General features: G+C 42.3%; 1 long non-coding RNA gene and 2 pseudogenes across 1 annotated transcript in view; 1 reads left to right on the top strand and 2 right to left on the bottom strand.

Annotated features, from left to right (window-relative positions):
* LOC147015882 (uncharacterized) overlaps positions 1–18,441 on the top strand; it is a 138,211-nt gene extending 119,770 nt beyond the window's left edge. Inside the window, exons 2-3 of the long non-coding RNA XR_015050135.1 lie at positions 17,836–17,896; positions 18,250–18,441. This is a non-coding gene — a long non-coding RNA (uncharacterized LOC147015882). The remainder of the gene's footprint in view (positions 1–17,835; positions 17,897–18,249) is intronic.
* On the bottom strand, positions 3,094–5,569 carry LOC147015884 (uncharacterized; annotated as a pseudogene).
* LOC147015883 (uncharacterized) lies at positions 5,628–6,938 on the bottom strand (annotated as a pseudogene).
* Positions 18,442–18,695: the final 254 nt, after the last annotated feature.

The raw sequence follows: 18,695 nt of genomic DNA, 5'->3' as shown, positions 1-18,695 counted from the left end.
CCTTTCTGCCGATTATGCATTTGACAGATAGGTGAAGAAATGGATAGGTCGATTCACTTGATGATCCTTCCAGAGAGACAGGGTGAGAATGCAAGATTTTCCGTGATTGAAAGAGTTAGACCTGCAGTATCTGATCCTTTCCAGGTCAACAACGAAGGAAGCTGCCGCTGCAGGTCTGTTGGTGGGATGTGGAATCGTACCGTATAATGATGAGTCAAATGTGAAGAGGAAAATGAGTTTGTTCATTGGTGTGTACTTGGGACAGGATTGGGTCCAAGATGCTATCTTGAGTCAAACCGGCATCCGCTGGGAGAAGAGATGAAAGTATTCCATTGAGATAAAATGGCTTCTGATGCTATCTGGGTGTGTTTCCAATGCAGAATCAATATTGGTCAGAACCTTTTTTTTAACATTCTCCAGTGAAAAGGTTCATGTCCAGGAGGCAGTTGGTAAGGAGTAAGGTGGAGAGAGAGAGAGAGAGAGAGAGAGAGAGAGAGAGAGAGAGAGAGAGAGAGAGAGAGAGAGAGAGAGAGAGAGAGAGAGAGAGAGAGAGAGAGAGAGAGAGAGAGAGAGAGAGAGAGAGAGAGAGAGAGAGAGAGAGAGAGAGAGAGAGAGAGAGAGAGAGAGAGAGAGAGAGAGAGAGAGATATATAGATATATAGATATATAGATATATAGATATAGATATAGATAGATATATGAGTTTGGTATATGAACTTCGGAGACAAACAGTGAATACACTCAGCCTCATCTCGAGAAGTTGGATAGCTTAGCCTTAAGGTTTATTTTGATTTATTTTGGCCACCTTGAGCATGCACACTGATTTATTGTTAGCCATGCAAAATAACATCAGGTTGCCCTCAGTTTCACCTTCCTTGATGAAAGAGCAAGCTGCTCGATATACACTGCCATTTCACAGTCACAGTGTCCACTTTAAAAGAGCCGGCATGGTGGCCATTGAAATAGTCGCAGATAAGGAATATAAAGGTTGTGTGGGTGGTTGGTAGTTGGTTCATGTTACCAGAAAGAGAGGTGTATATGGAGTTGTGATTGTAACTTGTGTGGTACTTCATGCAGATGAACATTAGTTCATTGCTGAGAGTAATGCACAGCCAGAGGTATTCTGGAAGTTAACAGTTTGTGCAGAAAATGGACAATGAGGGATGAAGCTGCAGACCAAAACAGGAATCCCACCATGCAGTAGCGATCTTGTCTGTCATTATGGAAACAAGAATATAATGCGACAGAGACAGAGACAGACACAGATACATGTCAGGGCATTCTGAGAGGAACATTTCTGTTAAACACAATGTCCAGAGTAGCAGCAACAACCCATATGGAGTGATGATCTTCTTCTTCTTAGTTTTGCTCATGACAGCTTTGGTGGCTTTCATTTTTGTTGGAGCATGACTATGCCGCTGATGGTGTGCACTAAACTATCACACTGGTGCTCATTTCAACCAACCTCAGAAGGGTGACAGGCTGTCAACTCCACCTGGTGTTAATTCAGCAGCAAACGGGGCTCATACTCAGGAGCCTAAGATCCCAAGCCAGTCAATATAACTGCTAAACCAACACCAGGCTTACATGGAGAGATTTGTGATGCTATAACAGAGTCCTCAAATGTTGGAGGACCATGTTCATACTATTTGTGAAGATGGAGGAAAAGGAGATAAAGGGATGGGGAATATTGGAAGGAGGCAGGTGAGGAGGCCAGATGTGCATGAGCATGGGAGAGGGGGTGGAGATGTGAGGCTGCAGGTGTGTCAGGGTTCCAACCATCATACATCTACACACACTTCAAATCAGGTTGTGTTTCAGAATCCCAAGTTCAGAAACATGCTGTCACTAATCAGTCAGGGATTGAAAGTAATGACCGTTAAAAGTGTATAGAATAGCAGCACTATAAGAATGTGGCACACAAGTGATGCTGTTTTACAATGGAAAAAGGGAAGTGAATGACAATAAGTGAGGGCAGAGAAGGCAGGTGAAAGCCAAACTGGCTCCTGAATGGCTTTAAGATGATAGTCTGGTGGCTTATCGGCATATTTTGAGTCAATCGTTACAAAGCGGATACAAGCACCAAACTTGGTATGGATGTTTGATATATCAAACCATTCAAAATTAGGCGAGGAGCCCAGATGAAATATTCACAGGTATTGCGTAATACATCACAATTTACCGTCTATCAAAATCTACCCCAAGTTTAACAGTCAAACCATTTCTTGTGAAAAGCTACGAAGTTTTTCTTCATTCAATATGTCAGAATATGTACCTGATCTACATATATATATATATATATATATATATATATATATATATATATATATATATATATATATATATATATATATATATATATATGTAGATTTTGTATATATATATATATATATATATATATCTATCTCAAACTAACTACTTTTCAGGAATAAACCCCAAAATGTTAAAAATGCACATAGGCCCTTCTTGTACCAAGCCCCAGATATATAAGCCTGAGAGCTGAGAGCTGAGAGCAGAGAAGCGGTTCGGCACAAAATATACGAACACAATATCAGTGTGAGATCATCACAGAATTCAAATACCAAAAATGTGCAAATCAATTTGTTGATTTCTGACAATTGCATTTGCACAAAGGAGAGCAGTCAAGGTTAGCCTGTCCACATTTACAGCGAGTACAGTCTGTTTCACAAGAACATCAAATTAATTCCCGACAGGCAACTGACACTTCAGGAACTGTTAGCCATCGAGCAGCCCAAGCTTGTGATTCTTTAATCCATCCAAAGTCACTTGGAAAGTCATGGTTGGTTTGTAGGGTGCTTGTTGTCCAGATGCCAGTTTGGTAAATGGCACGTTTTACGTGTTGTAGCAGTGCATTCTGAGTTGGTGGTAGCCTTTCCATTGAAATTTTTCTCTTACAGAAATGGTCTTTTATTATTTCGTTGATACCACTGGACACACTTGTTCGATCATAGAGAATAACAACAAACTGTTCTATACAACGAAAATCATCGAATTCTTCATCTATCAGCTGGAAGGGATTGTCAGCTAACCGGATAAGGACATCAGTGACATCACTGTAGGCTTGCCAAGCTTGTCATGCAGACAACTTCCCTTTTCCTTTCAGGGCAGACGTAGTATCACAGCCTGTTAACGCATGGAGAACAGGCAAAGCACGAGATTTATCCATACCAAGGTTGTCAGATAGGTTGTTTATCTCGAACTCTCTGTAGTTCTTGCCCATTCCAAACTCGACCCAAATTTTGGCTGAATGTTGAGCAGCTATGAAATGGTGCAGTGTGCCAAGAAGAATGACTACAACATCTGTGTCCACCGTACGAACCGCCACTGTTACACAGCCATGACTCAGTGCACGCAGTACATGAACCATCAACCTGGTATTGGCTTCTTCTTGATTACAATCTCCCATCACAACTTCTGTTGTGATGGACACAACTGAGGATCCACTGGTGATGTACATGACTTTACCAGGAAGGCAAGCAACTTGAGAGACTTTACCAGTCAAGAACCCAAAGAGCTCCTCCTTGTTGTTCTCATCTCGCAGAAAATCTTTCCAGTTCCCGGGTAACTTCACATGTCCAGACACCTTTCGACGCAGTCCCTTTCCCCACTTCTCTCGTGTGGAATTCTTTAGACTATCAGGAATGCAGCTGCCCCAAACAAGGTCAAGCCGTCTACACGCTTGGATATGTCTTTCAATGTGTGGAATGAAGACTTTGTCTGCAAATTCATCGAATGCTACCATTCCGCTGGTTGACAGACTGTGGACAATAGCAGCACCGTCCAAGACCTTGCAGTCATAGATCTGGGGCCTGTCAGCTGTGTCTGTAATCTCCAAACACTTTAGTAGATCTGATTTGTTACTAGGTAAGTGAAGCTTTCCAAAGTCTGACAAAAATGGTGGGTATGATTGTACTTCATGGGAGAAGAATTCATCTAAGTCACTACTGCGACTTGGCATCGATATATATAATTGGCCAAACAGCTCAACATTGTTTTGAAGAACTTTGATCTTCTTTCCTTGTGTCGTTGTAACCCTGTGTTGTGGTCTCTTGAAAAGAGGAAGGCTGTTCTTCTTTATTGGGTTCATGACATTGGAACTTCTGTGTACTATGACATCCTGGACATACTGCTCATACTGTCTCTTTCATGTTTCCTCTAGTCTTTTCAGGCCATCGACTACTGATTTTTCTGCAAAGTTCCTACTGTCAAGTGTCACCAACTCCTCAAAGTCATCTAGGAAGGGATTCCCCATTTTCTGTATTGTTTCTGTGAGCGCTGTAACTTGTTTCTTAAACCTTCTCTGTGTGGCAGGTCCCTGTTCATGATTAAGGAAATTATTGGGGTCTTCCTCATCATCGTCCCTCAGATTTTCATCTTCAAATAGCCTCTGAAGCCTTGACAATTCAGGTCCTGACAACATCCATCTTCGGAAACCACTTGGATTTTCTGTTTGTCCGATGCAACCACCTGGCATCTTAACGACTTAACATATCGATTTTCCTGCTCATGCGCCTGATCGAAGGGTATTGAGGAGAACTTGTTGGATGTCTTGGAAATGACCCAGTTTCCTTCCTTTTCGAATTCGTCTCGAATGGTAGTTAGCAGTGACTTCATGTCTTTGATATGTATTGGCAGCCATCTGGCATAATTAGTGTGATCTCGAGCAAAGAACAATGGCGCTAACTGTTCCAAGACCTCAACATATAACGGAAAGTTATTTTCTCTGTGAGCACGGACAAATACGAGAATGAGGGTTTCGTACAGTATTATAAGATCGCAAAACAGGAAAGTTGGGCTCTTCTCAACCATGTGTTTTAACCAGGCAGTGTAGGTGTCATTGTCACGAGATTGTCTGGATAGGGAGAAAGCCTCTTGCTGTAGGATATGAAGAGTAGCGAGCGTGACTTGGTGGGCGTGTCGTGTTCGAGTAAGGTGGGCAGCTTTCAGCATTGAGTCTGCTGTACCAGCTGATGCTCTTTCGGATTCAGCAAGACATGATGTCCATCCAGAACCTTCTAATCGATCACCCATGGTTTTCCACAACACCATCTCTGCATGTAATACGCCAAGCATAACAACATATGTCTTATCTCCATGGGTTAACGGCCATTTCCACTGAACAAACTTTGCCAAAGCATACAGCGGCTGATCGAACGTTGTAACTGGTATTTGTCCTGGATTCAAATAGTCGATTGCCTTCCTCTGTATATCCATACCATGTTTTATCATTGCTGGAGTTGACGACTTTTCATAGAAGAGAGGTAACAGTGCAGATTAGGCAGGTAAGCAATCATCACTCTGCTTCTGGGAAGCATGGTAGGCAGCCCATGCAACACCATCGCTTATTTCATCACAATTTTCCTTGATAACGTTCAATACATGGTTCATCCAGTAAGCTTCCTGGACCAATTCATCATTCAAACCACTTGGATAAGGTGCAACATCACTTTGGGGCGCCAGGACATTGGATGTCGACATTAATACTGATGGTACTATAGCATAGTCATCTGGAAGATAATGCTATGTGTAGTTTCAGAGAAGAAGTTGAAAGTATTTGAGGACGGACGGACAGACGACGCGCCATCCTGGAACTACATTCCAGGTGAGCTAAAAATGGAGACAGATACTGCACTTTGAGCTCTCATTCTGCTTCTTCATAGCCACACGTCCAATCAGATTATAACCAATGCAACCAAACTGATACATTTGTTGTATAGGTTTCTTACATCTTGTAAGAGTATGGATATTTAGACCAATGTAAATTGAAAGTGGAGGTTCTCGTTTGAGGCTATGTCTTGTCATAACATCTGACTGTGTTGACCTTTTCTTCGTGTTGTACACAATAACTTGTCCTACGGTGAGACAGGCTTGTGAGTCTTGCTTATCTTGATTCTTCAGGTTCGTACCATTGAACACCTGAGAAATTAATGATTTCAGACTCGAAGGGATCGAGTCTTCTTGACACTTGGGATGGAAACTTCCTTCAAAGTGAAATGGCTGTTGGTTGAAAATGTCATCTCGGATTATTTTTGCTACCTTTGCCAGCACAAAAGCATCATCTGAGAAATCTCTCTTCTTCAGGGCTTCTCGTAGAAGATAAGTACGGTGTTTCTTCCATCCTGTTGCTCTTGAGCTTCAGTGAAATGTTTCAGCAGCTGATCTTTTAGTCTGGTTCTATTCACAGTCTTAACAATGCCGGAGTCCTTCAATCTGTCTCGGTACAAAGTATGAAGTTCGGATAGCTTGAAGAGAAGGGTTCCATGGTTAACTGCTTTTTCTATGTAACTAGTCACTTCCACAAATACACGACTCTCGTTGACCTTCTCATTTAAATCCTCTGGCTCTCTATTCTGTTTTCGCAGTTGAGACCGATATCTATTTCTCAAATTGACGAGGCAGTTGACGTGATATTTTGCTTCAATGGCTATGAGATCACCACCGGTTATTCTTGAGACAAGTACACTATCTTTAAGTTCCGTCGCCATTCGTTTGATATTGTTGTTTGCTACAAAAGTTAATACCTGATGTAAGTCACCAGCTTCACAACCTTTCTCACAGAAGATGCATACTAATTGTACATCAACTGCTTGCTACTTTCTCAGACGTTGTTCATCAGGTTCTGGGTTAGTCTCCCTCTTCTTTCTGGCTTTGGATAATTTTTTTATTATTGTATTTAAGGTTGCAGGATTTGTGCCAAGAAGCAGAATGAGTAGCAAAACCATCAGCAGTTTCTTCCTGTCCAAAGAAAAGTTCTGTTGGTAGCATGCCAATCTCTCTGAACTGCTTGACATTGTCGAGAAATGTCTGATAAGGTCTCACTGCCGTGTCACTGCTTGCGCCAGGGCTTTGTAATGGGCACCTAAGAGGTTCTTCGGTAATCTTCTGGCAAATAATGCAGTGGTTCCAGTGTACTTCCATTTTCCGATAGCCTGCAAACAAAACAAACAAACAAAAAAAAACAGTTTCACTTTCAATTTCTCACAACCACGTAGAACCCCTGTTCTATAATTTACTTCTCATAGATATTCTAAATATTGACTTCTTATTACTCATTAAGACCTATACAACATGATTAACATCCTAGTTGCAATAAAATACAAATTAGCATAACAAAATACAAATTAACAATAAAAGTAGCATCAGGGATGGAAATAATAAGTACTACCAATATCAAAATATTGAATTTGTACTTAGCAATGAAAGGGTTAATATTTTGGATGGGCTCCGACTCAAAATTTGATAGCCATTACCCAAAGTGTATGCACAGAAAATTTGGTGCTTGTATCCAGTCTGTAACAATTATGTCACTAAGCCACTTGACTATGAGGACAATCTACATGCTCCGCCTGGTCTGATAAACATGTGATGCTTGCCTACTCTTTCGGTTTGACTCTTATTCACTTCCCTTGTTCGTGAAGTTCCTTCTGAATGACTTTGGATCCTACCCTTCTCCTGTGCTTGCAACATAAATATGGCAAGGTGATGGAAAGCAAAGAAAATTGACCTCTTTCCAGTGATAGTTAGAATGACTCGAGGAAGAATAACTATCACAGAGTATCTGAAAGACACACCAGGAAGTATCACAACAAATGAGTCACAACTAGAAGTTCTCCAGGCTTTAATGACAATCTGTAGCATCCTTTAAAGAGCCTTTGGAGTAAGGATGCTGCTATAGCAAACACCAGAAAAAATGTTTTCTGTTCGTCAGCTGAAAACATCACAACTTTGTCTTCAAAATGAAACCTAAACATCGGGCCAATACCCCTGGGTGCTCACCTGGAAGTGGCTGGGTAAGATAACCAGGGAACCACTGGTAGGCATGGATGACCCACAAAATATGTAATGGAGGATAAAGTAAACACCTTTGGATATTTTTTAATGCAATGAACAAACTTTGGTACATCATGGATGATAAAGGCTGTAGTCAAGTTTCATAGAAATTGTGTGTGTGGTTTCAGAGAAGAAAGCAAATACCTCATTTTAGGGGTGGGGGGGGAGGCAACCCACCCGTAGACACCTTAGATCCTGAGTTTTTAATGGCGTGAGCAATCTTTGGTATATCACGGACGAAGAATGTTGTGATCAAGTTTCACTAAAATTGTGTGTGCAGTTTCGGAGAAAAGGGCAAATACATATTTTTTGGGGGGGGGCAACCCCCCTGACAGTTTATTCTAATGTCACGATTATTCGAATGTTAGACCCTGATTATTCTAATGTCATGAACAAACTTTGGTACATCATGGGTAATGAAGATTGTGGTGAAGTTTCATCAGAATTACTTGTGTCCTTTCTGAAAAAAAAAACAAACAAATATCTCTTTTTGGGGGTGGGGGTGGGGGGGCAACCCTTGCAGACTCCCTGAGGGCCTGATTTTTTTAATGCCATGAACAAACTTTGGTACATACACGGTGATGAACGTGTGGTAAAGTTTCAACGAAATCCTATGTGTAGTTTCAGAGAAGAAGTTGAAAGTATTTGAGTACGGACGGACGACGCGCCATCCTGGAACTACATTCCAGGTGAGCTAAAAATGGAGACAGATACTGCACTTTGAACTCTCATTCTGCTTCTTCATAGCCACATGTCTAATCAGATTATAACCAATGCAACACATGGCTGCCTCAAAATATATGACAAGGATATTAACTAAATTCACCTCAACCACACAATTGTGCCAATTTTTTGAGCTCACCTGGATCGTAGTTCCGGGGAGCTTATGGGATGGCACGTCGTCCGTCCCTCCACAAATACTTGCAACTTCTTCTCTGAAACTACTCATATGATTTTGATGAAACTTTACCACAACGTTCATCACCATATATCGACCAAACCTTGTTCATGGCATTAAATAAATCGGGCCTTGATGGGGTCTACAGGTGTTGCACCCTAAAATAGGTATTTGCTTTCTTCTCAGAAACTAATCTCTCAATTCCGATGAAACTTGACCATAACCTTTATCACCAATTTTGTACCAAAGTTTGTTCACAGCATTGAAAAATATCCCTAGGTATTTACTTTCTTCTCCGTTACATATTTTGTGGGTCATCTATGCCTACCAGTTGTTCCCTTTTTTGTTGTTGTATACGTTGTCGAGGCTTGTATGAGAGCTAACACACAACGCAAAGCAAGGGGGGCATGAGACAAGAGTGGCGGGAGTTGGAAGGACAAAACAGTGAGGAACAGAGACATTAGGAGATCTGTGGAAGGGAGAGGCATGGGGCAGGGAACATGGGGTATACAAGGTGGACAATACAGGGACTTTCAGGAAGGAAAGCAGGGAATTTGAAGGATTTCAAATTGAGCGCCCTGCGGAAATATGGTGGGGACAAATTGCAGACATAGCAGAGGAGCGAGCCCAGAGAGGAGATGGAAGAAGACAGAAAGACCACCAAACTGCCTGTGGTGAGAGAGTGAGAGGCCCAAAGACTCAGCCCCATCACGGGAGGTGCCAATGATCGGAAATGCCTGGGTTTCCACAGCGTGAAGTCAAGAAAGGTGGGAGGCACGAGCACCAGCCCCTGGGGGGGATCAGTACTCCATCAGGCTGCGGACGAAAGCTTTGCAAGTGGTCAGGAGCTCAGGTGGGCCGAGGAAGGACTTTGCACGCAGAGGATTCCCAGTCGGATACTGGCTTTGGAGGCGAGGTTTGAAATGTGGCTTTCCCAGGAAATATCATGGCAGATAGTGAGACCCAGAAGTTTGAAAGAAAAGACTTCTTCCAGAGGATTGTTGAGAAAGTGGATGGGAGGGTTTGCCAAATGGTCCTCTCGGAGAGACATAGTGAGAGTGTGAGTTGTCCGGATTGAAAGACATCTTCCAGGTGTTGGATCAGTTTGTGATTTTACCCAGATCTGCAGTGAGCGAAGAAGCTGCTACTCGCCGGTCTGAGGGATGACAGATGGTACGGCACAGGGTGGAGTCATCAGCAAAGAGATAAAGAGGATTTTCCAGAGTCAGAGAGATTGTTGATGAAAATCTTTTCCAGATATTTTCCCTGATTATCTTTTCCAGCCATTACCAAGTGAGTGGCCCGAGGTATTGCCCCTATCTTATACTAATAAAAGGCTGTGCATGTGTGTCACTCCGTGTCAGTCTTTGTGTCTCCTCCATAACTCCAAAGCCATAAAACCTACCAGCCTGAAACTCTGCATGCATACTAAGTATACTCCAAGGATGAGTCAGAGTGAAAATTGTGTGTTTGGGTTAATTAAAACACTCCTATTGAAGATAAATAAACGGCCTTATTTAATTATATCCTTTATCAGGTTCGGACCGCTCACTCACACTCGATGGGGGTCCTAAGTCGCCTTTTGGTTCGGCTGATTCAAACATGCCTCGATTTGGAAACACGATGGACTCTCATGGACTACACACCTGTCAACTCTCACGTTTTTGCAGTGAGACTCACGACTTTCTATTGAAAGTCACGTTCTCACATTCTCGCAAAAAATTCTCACTTTTTTTTATTTCTCGGCACCAAAAAATACTTCCAACATTATTGCATTGTGACTGGTTTAACTGATGTTATAGCCTTGAATACCGATTTAAATCCAATTGCTTCACGTCCAGGGCTGGATTTAGACATGTGGTGTTCCCTGGGCAGCCTTCAGTAGTGGAGGCCCACCCTACCTTAGAGTACTAAAAAGGTGACAAGACATATTTACAGTCATCCATAAAGTATATTTTTCAAGAACAAAGAATCTTAACTTCGATATAAAATAGAGAATGAGATAAGATGAATATCTTATATCTGTTTTAGATGAATATCTTATATCTGTTCCACTAACTACCAACTACCATTCAGGCACTCACAAATACATTTTTCCTTACAATTTTTTTTCATGAAATATGTGGAGGCCCCCTGGTTGTGGAGGCCCCTGGGCAACTTCCCAGCTTGCCCATACCTAAATCCGGCCCTGTTCACGTTGTTCCGCACTTCCTATATGAGAGACGGAGTATGATATGGTAATGTCTTGTTACTGGGGGGTTAATTTTTCGCGCAAAATCGCCCCAAAATACTGGGAAATACTGTCAGTATGCTGAAAGAATACATCTTAATTACAAGGATGATGAGTGTTCTAATTCCTGTATAGCATTTGATCTGTTGATGAAAATAAAATATATGTCTTGTTTGTTTATGTTGTTGGTTCATTTATTTTAGTCCATGCAGTGGACTAAACAGTAACAACATGACATAAAATCTTCTGACTGAAAATAAATATGGATGAATTTGGCACTAGAATGCAGGAAATTTAATCTAAGACACACCAGAAAGTAAACATTTTCTTTGGGAGAATGCCCCCAGACCCCACCCCCCCAGATTTTTCGGGCACTTCGCGACCTCGCTGGACTCATTTTACATTCATAATTGGGGGTTGACAGGTCTGGGTCTAATTAAAGTATATAATCGAAATATTATGTCTGATTTGAGAATCGGATCTGGTGAACAAAATAAATGTCAAAATCTGGAGTGAAATCCAATTTTTTTTTTTTACAAATTCGCGATTTATAAAAACAACTTTGTGTATTTATTTAACCAAAGCATTCAATGGAAATTTTTCTCCTGTTCGGACGATTATATTGAGTGAAGAAAAAATTATGGAATGGGTAGAAAGTGTAAATTAATTTAGTGAAACGCCGTGCTTCATAATGTGCTTTTGCAATCTGTGACAGCACAGTCCACAGGGATCCTTTTATCTGCAATTACATACACAGTTTGCTGTTTCCATTTTGGGCGATTTGCTAACATTCCAAAACGTTAATACAAGTATACTATTATAGTTCCATCAATATATTAATAGTCCGTAGTTTCTGCAAGCGAAGAGGTACATAGACAGCACACATGGACGTGGTAGAAATGGGAACAAATGACTCTCCGTGGGGTGTGTGTGTGTGCCTGTGAGGTGAGAGAAAGGGAAGGCAGCATGGCAGGGGGAAGGCAGCGTGAAGGGAGAGAAAGGGGAGGCAGCATGGCGGGGGGAAAAGCAGCACGAGGGGAGAGAAAGGGGAGGCAGAGTGAGGGGAGGGAAAGGGGAGGCAGCATGAAGGGAGAGAAAGGGGAGGCAGCGCGAGGGGAGAGAAATCGGAGGCAGCGCAAGGGGAGAGAAAGTGGAGGCAGCGCAAGGGGAGAGAAAGGGGAGGCAGCGTGGGGGAGAGAAAGGAGAGGCAGCATGAAGGGAGAGAAAGGGGAGGCAGCGCGAGGGGAGAGGAATCGGGGGCAGCGCAAGGGGAGAGAAAGGGGAGGCAGCATGGCGGGGGAAAAAGCAGCACAAGGGGAGAGAATGGGGAGGCAGAGTGAGGGGAGAGAAAGGGGAGGCAGTGTGAAGGAAGGGATTGGGAAGGAAGTGCTGCCCCACCCCCTCGGCCGCGCTGCCCCCCCCCCACTGCACTGCCTCCCCCGCCACCGCACTACCTTCCCCTCCTCATCGCACTGACCCCCCCCCATCACGCTGTCTTCTCACCTCCAAGTGCTGACTTCTATCCTCCATGTGCTGCCTTCTGCCCCAGTCATGCTACCTTCTCCCACCCTCATGCTGCCTTCTCCCACCATCATGCTGCCTTCTCCCCCCTTGCGCTGCCTTCTCCCCCCCACCCCCGCCTTCCCATTCCCTCCCCTCACGCAACTCCCCTTTCTCTCCTCTCACACTGCCTCCCCTTTCCCCTCACGCTGCCTCCCCTTTCCCTCCCCTCGCACTGCTTCCCCTTTCTCTCCACTTGTGCTGCCTCCCCCCTCCCCACCATGTCCCCCCCTCAGGCTGCCTTCCCTTCTCTCACGTTGTCCTCCACCATACAACTCTCCAGAGGTCGAGGAGAGGTAAGAGTGTCAAAGAATGTACCAATTGGCCTAATGAAAGCTTTTTTTAAATGTTTTTTTTGTTAAATAATTTTTTTAGGAGTTGGAACTGCTGCTGAGATAAATTCCACAACCACCCCAACCTTATGGATATCCCTCCTCATACAATCTTCCCATCTCAACCACGTTATACCTCTTTTCCTCCTACCTTGCTCCCTCAATCTCTCCACTCTCTTTTCCATTCTCTCTTCCCCCATCCACACCAAGTGTCCAGCTGATCTCAGCCGGCATTTCACCAATCTCCCTTCAAGCTCATCTGCACACCAATCTCTTTTCTCAATTCATGCCTCCTTCAATCCTGCAATTGCCCTAAATACCTCTCTGTACTTCTTCCACTCCAAATCCAATCTCCTTCCTTTTCTTCATGCTTACCACAGACACCACAAGCTTGTTCTGGGTGGTAACATGCTCTCACACCACTGCCTTACAACCCTTAACCCTCCACAAGTGTTGCTGCTGTACCACCACAAAATCCAGTTCTGTTCTATGCTGTCCACTCCTATAGGTAATCTTAAGGCTTTCCCGCTTTTGAAAGAATGAACCAGCTTTGGCCATCCCATTCCTCACCACCAGCTCCACCAGCTCTCGACCATCTCTATTCCTCGTTCCTCACCAAAATTTATCAACAGATTCCTCTTCACCTGGCTCCACTACTCCCACGTGCACATTAAAGTGCCCCACATTGCACAGCATCACATCCAGCTCAACCAATCCCATCCTTTCCAGTGCATCCCTGAATTTCTGCTTCTCTGTCCCAGTCCTTCCTGTCTGTGGTCCATTTATCGACATAACACACCATTTGCCTCTGTATTGCTACCCATGCCATAACTATCTGTCCCTCCCTTCTTTGCACTCTTACCACTTGCTTGCTGATCTCTTCTGAAACTTTTATTCCCACACCATTACTCATTCCATTCCCACCCACGTACAACAGCTTGTATCCCACTAACCTCCTCATCCTATCCGCTTTCTATCTGGTCTTCTGCACACTACACTTCCAAACTCCTTCTCTGCATCATCTCCATCACGTCGACCTCTTCAACCCAACCCCCCATTGATCCCAAATTCAAACTACCTAGTCAGACCTCACTTCTGAATAGTTGCCCACCTGACAGAGCTGGTACCATCTTGGATAATTTGGGATGTTCAAGTCTTCAATCAGGAAGGCTGCCCCAGCTGACCTGCTGGACGTACTTCTCTAGCCTGCTGTCCCCAACGTGTGCATGCACACACGCACGCACACACACACACACACGCACACACCTATTTCGCCATTCACCTCCCACCCCCCCCCCCCACCACCCCACTTGTTCTCATTTTCACCTCAACCCTTGACTTCTCTCCCCCATGAATAATAATTCATTTCTCCCTTACCCAACTCACTCCTCCCTCACCAAAGTAAATAAAATATATATTTTTTAAAGTAAACAGTCAATCACACAGGAAATACTTTTAACACTCAATTCCCACCCCTCAGTTTGACCCTTAACCAGAAGTTTCAGTTCGACCCGTAACCAGAAGTTTCAGTTCGACCCTCGAGTTCCACCTTCAAGATCAGAAGTTGGTCCCAAGAGTCCGCCACGCTCCCCCTTGTCTCCCACGTGCAATCCTCCATGTTCAGTCTCTCTTTCAACCCTCACACTCTCAGTCCACCAGGACCACACCATGCAGGGTTGACCCATGAGGGAAAACCAAGCTGAGTCCACACGTGCAAGAGTTAAATGCAGCCCAATCCATCGAACCACTCCACCTCACCATGGGTCGAGCTGTGTCCACAGACCGAAGGACAAAACGCAGCCCAATATGCCGAACTGCTCCACAAAATTGAAAATAATTGACCGACCCAAAATAGCAGTTTCATATTTCTTCATTTCTTTGCAGAGCTGAACTCAAAATTGGTTTAAGTTCTGGACTTGGTTTAAACTTAAATCTCCAGCATTTTATGGTGTGAAGGTTCATAACAACTCCAAATTTTCATAAAGAAAGAGAAGGGGAGAGAGAGAGAGAAAGAAGAAAAGATAGAGAGAGGGGAGGAGAGAGAAAAGGAGAGAGAGAATATATATATATATATATATATATATGTATATATATATATATATATATATATATATATATATATATATATATATATAGTGGATTTCCAATGCCCATTAACTGTGGCTCTTCTGTAATAGCATATTGATTTTGGGATCACGTCGAATGAGTAGGCCAAATGATCCATCACATCTAACAGAGACCATAAATACTCCTGTGGATTAGGATCAGGTTTTGTTAATAGCAATTCAAAACACAAGCTCACCACACTGATAAATTCTTACTAATAATGCATTCGGCGCACATAGAGATCACGGTAAATTCTGTACATCTTGGCTATGGTCAATAAAACGATGGCAGAAGAGGTGATTTGGAGGTTTTAACCTCAAGGCTTTTGTGGTGGAACCATTCAAAGACAAAGAAATAGGGGGAAAGCAGCTTGAATCCCTTAGATATATGACTTCTCATTGCTGCAGCAGAAATTGGAGCTGTCTGTGCCAGAAAGTGAACTGGCAATTTAGAGTCAAAAAGTTTTGTGATGAAACAAAGTGCCAACAAACTGCCTCTTTCAAAGAATCGTTATTTCATCAATAAAGTAATTATTGCCATTGATCAATTGAATTGTTTTACGCTCATGCAATTTTTATTTTTATTGGACGTTATGGTTATTTATAAATCGACTATTTGGCAAAAGAAAGCCTGCTTTCTTTAGGTCATGTGAAGCTTTTGGCAAAAGTATATTTAGTTGTCATGTATCTTCTGATTTTCTTTATCTATTCTCTTTCTGGCATCTTGCCCTGTCACTGCAACGCACAAAATACAAACCGAGTGTTCTGAAACTTTAAATGAACATTCTTAACGTACTCTCAGGATCTCGTTAGTTTGAGGTTGGCTTTCGAAAAAATGATATCCCTGACATAAACATGGATATGTTTATCGTATCAATAACAATAAAACGTGCAAAATAAACGTGATTCAATTAACAGAAATAGTTACCATTTGCAAAAAAGTATTTTCAAAACGTTTTCTATACATATTGACAATTCTTAAATTATCAGGAGTGTTTTGTTTTTTAATATCCAAGAATGAGAGGCACATTTGTGAGAGCACTGCGATTCTATCCTGATAACCTGCTGCAGAGATTGGCAGTCAAAATCATACAATTTGTGCTTGCTGGGATGTTTTGAGCTTTTATCAACTAATTGAAGAGATTGGGACCATACTCTGTGTAGAGTGTTGGTGCTGCTTAAGTAGTTTCCTTGGCTATTGGGCACAATCCTGGACAGGTCACCACTCCGACAGAGGATATCAGCATGCTGGTACTCATTTTGCTGACCTCGGAAGGATGACAGGCCAAGATAACCCCACCTGGTATTAATTCAACAGCTGAGCGGGATTTGAACTCAGGACCCGAGGACCCAAAGTCCGCCACCCTAACCATTACACCAACACCAGGCATGTCAACCAATTGCCATCAAACATTTTCAGAAACTCATGAATCGTATTGTGATACAAAAAAATTGATGGTGGACCTCAAAAGGATTGTAAAAATTGTTTTTAAAAATCCATCGCCATACCAAATATTCATCTCACAGAACCGACTCAAACTACAGTCCCAAAAATGTAAGAAAAATGGCTATAAACAACAACTATTATTATTTCGTGTGCATGCATCATTGCTGAGACTGTGGCTGTGCCACTGATGCAGTGCCCCCTATTTCCAGTAAGCAGATACTCGTTTTGCCGACTTCAGAAGAATGACAAGTTGAGTAAACCCACTTTGTGTTATTCAACAGAAAATGGGGCTCAAACTTAAGACCCTAAGATCTTAAGCATTAAGCCAACATCAAGCTTAACAACAACTAATCAAAGGAAATATGCAAGCAGGCATTTAAAACTTCAGTCCAGCATAGCTAATTTTTGTTGAGAAATGCCTCTTGTAAAATAAATAAAGAAAGAAATCGTTAAAACGAGAAAGTTAGGTTTTATCCAACTGATGCTTGTTGTCCTGACAACAGCTCATCATAGTACGAGATGAACATGTGAATCAGAAAGCTGGCAACGTGCTTGGCTGACATTCCAAAATGCAACGCCACCTTTTGAGGAAGAATGGCTGACTGCTACTAAGCAATAAATCCAGATGAAAAAGGATGATAAATGCACAACATGCACACAACCGAGTCACATATTCGGCTTTTAAGCAATGAGAATAAATACAGAGGCCTACTGTTGAAGTGTCCAGTTGTATGTTGGTCCTTCCAAAATACAATTGATGGCTGAACACACTTTAACTCGAAGCAGTTGCATTTTTGTTGTGGGCTATGTGTGGAATAACTAGTTACAAGTGTATGACCTGATTCTATGCCTGGTGTTGGCTTAATGGTTAGGGTGGTGGGCTTGGGATCCTAGGATTTCACTCGGGTGTTGAATTAATACCAGGTGGGGTTGACTCTGCCTGTCATCCTTCCGAGGACGGCAAAATGAGTACCAGGTTGCTGGTATCCTGTGTCGGAGTGGCGATCCATCCAGGACTGTGCTCAATAGCCAAGGGGACTGCGAAGGCAGCACCAACGCTCTGCACAGAGTATGGTCCCAATGGATGGATGGACCTGATTCTTGCTCTGATGAAAGGTTAATGCCTGAAATGTCAGCTTTACATTACTTACCTTATTATACCATTCTACACATTTCAGTTTCTTAGTCAAATTCTTACAAATGGCAAGCGATAATCCCTTGAGTGTATATTCGTGTGTTTTGTTCAACACCACTGGAAAGCAACTTTAGCTTGACATGGAGTAGGACAAGGAATAAAATTTGTTTCTGATTAATAATAGACATGTTTACTTCTAAATTCCCATATTAATCAATCTATCTCGAACCTTCTTCATGTCATTGGCTTAGCACTGGGCAATTTTTCTATCTCCACAGATAAATCACTTTTTCAAGAGACTGGAAAGCAGAATGAAAGAAGGAAAGACATCAGCTTCAGGTTTTCTTTGATTTTTACAGCATACTATACAGGTTCATAAAAAAAATAATGGCTGTAGTTGGGAAGATCCAAATTAAAAATTGAAAGTACCACTAACTTTTATAGCAGCCAAACAGGCAAGGTTCAGGTTTGATGTTTCGACCACCGAGTGGTCTTCATCTGGGTGATCAGCATTCAATTGCGCATTAACCGCATGCAACAATGAATAGGAGCGAAGCCATTGTGCATCTTTTGTTCCATTCAACTGCTCACTCACTGCGCTATGGATGTGTTCAATCAATTTTTGCTGATGTCTCCGAAACGTGTAAAATTATTTTTGGAATGCAGATTTTTAAAGTTTTTTTGTTTTGCAGATATGTTGGTGTAAATCAAAGTAGGAGCCATATGATGGTTCTCATGGAATTGTCTGATTTACAAGCAAGTTGATGGAGCGATAATATATCAGATTATGGATATATGGCCAGGTTCAATTACACTATTAGAGTGCAGTGCTGCAACAGTGTATCACAAACTGTCATCAACTTCCAATAAATTACATCTCGGAATGGAGTTGTAATTAAAAAAAATTTTTTTACACATATTTACTGTCCGTTTGTTATTTACGATTTGTGAAGTTCAGATTGTTTTTTTTAGTCGTCAGAGCATGTTAAAATGAGTGTGGAATCTTAACGCCGATTTGATGCAATGGAAAATATAATGAGGGTAAAGAATGTTGCGAATTGAATGGATGTGAATATGGTTTATAGACCACACTGAAGTGAGAGGTATCAAATATGGCATGAAAAGCTGTTTGAAATGA

Source organism: Eptatretus burgeri, chromosome 12 (assembly GCF_056783735.1).
Source record: "Eptatretus burgeri isolate ZD-2024b chromosome 12, Ebu_testis_v1, whole genome shotgun sequence".
Lineage (NCBI taxonomy): Eukaryota > Metazoa > Chordata > Myxini > Myxiniformes > Myxinidae > Eptatretus > Eptatretus burgeri.
The sequence above is the reverse complement of the archived record's forward strand: the minus strand, read 5'-3'. Positions and strand labels throughout refer to the sequence as shown.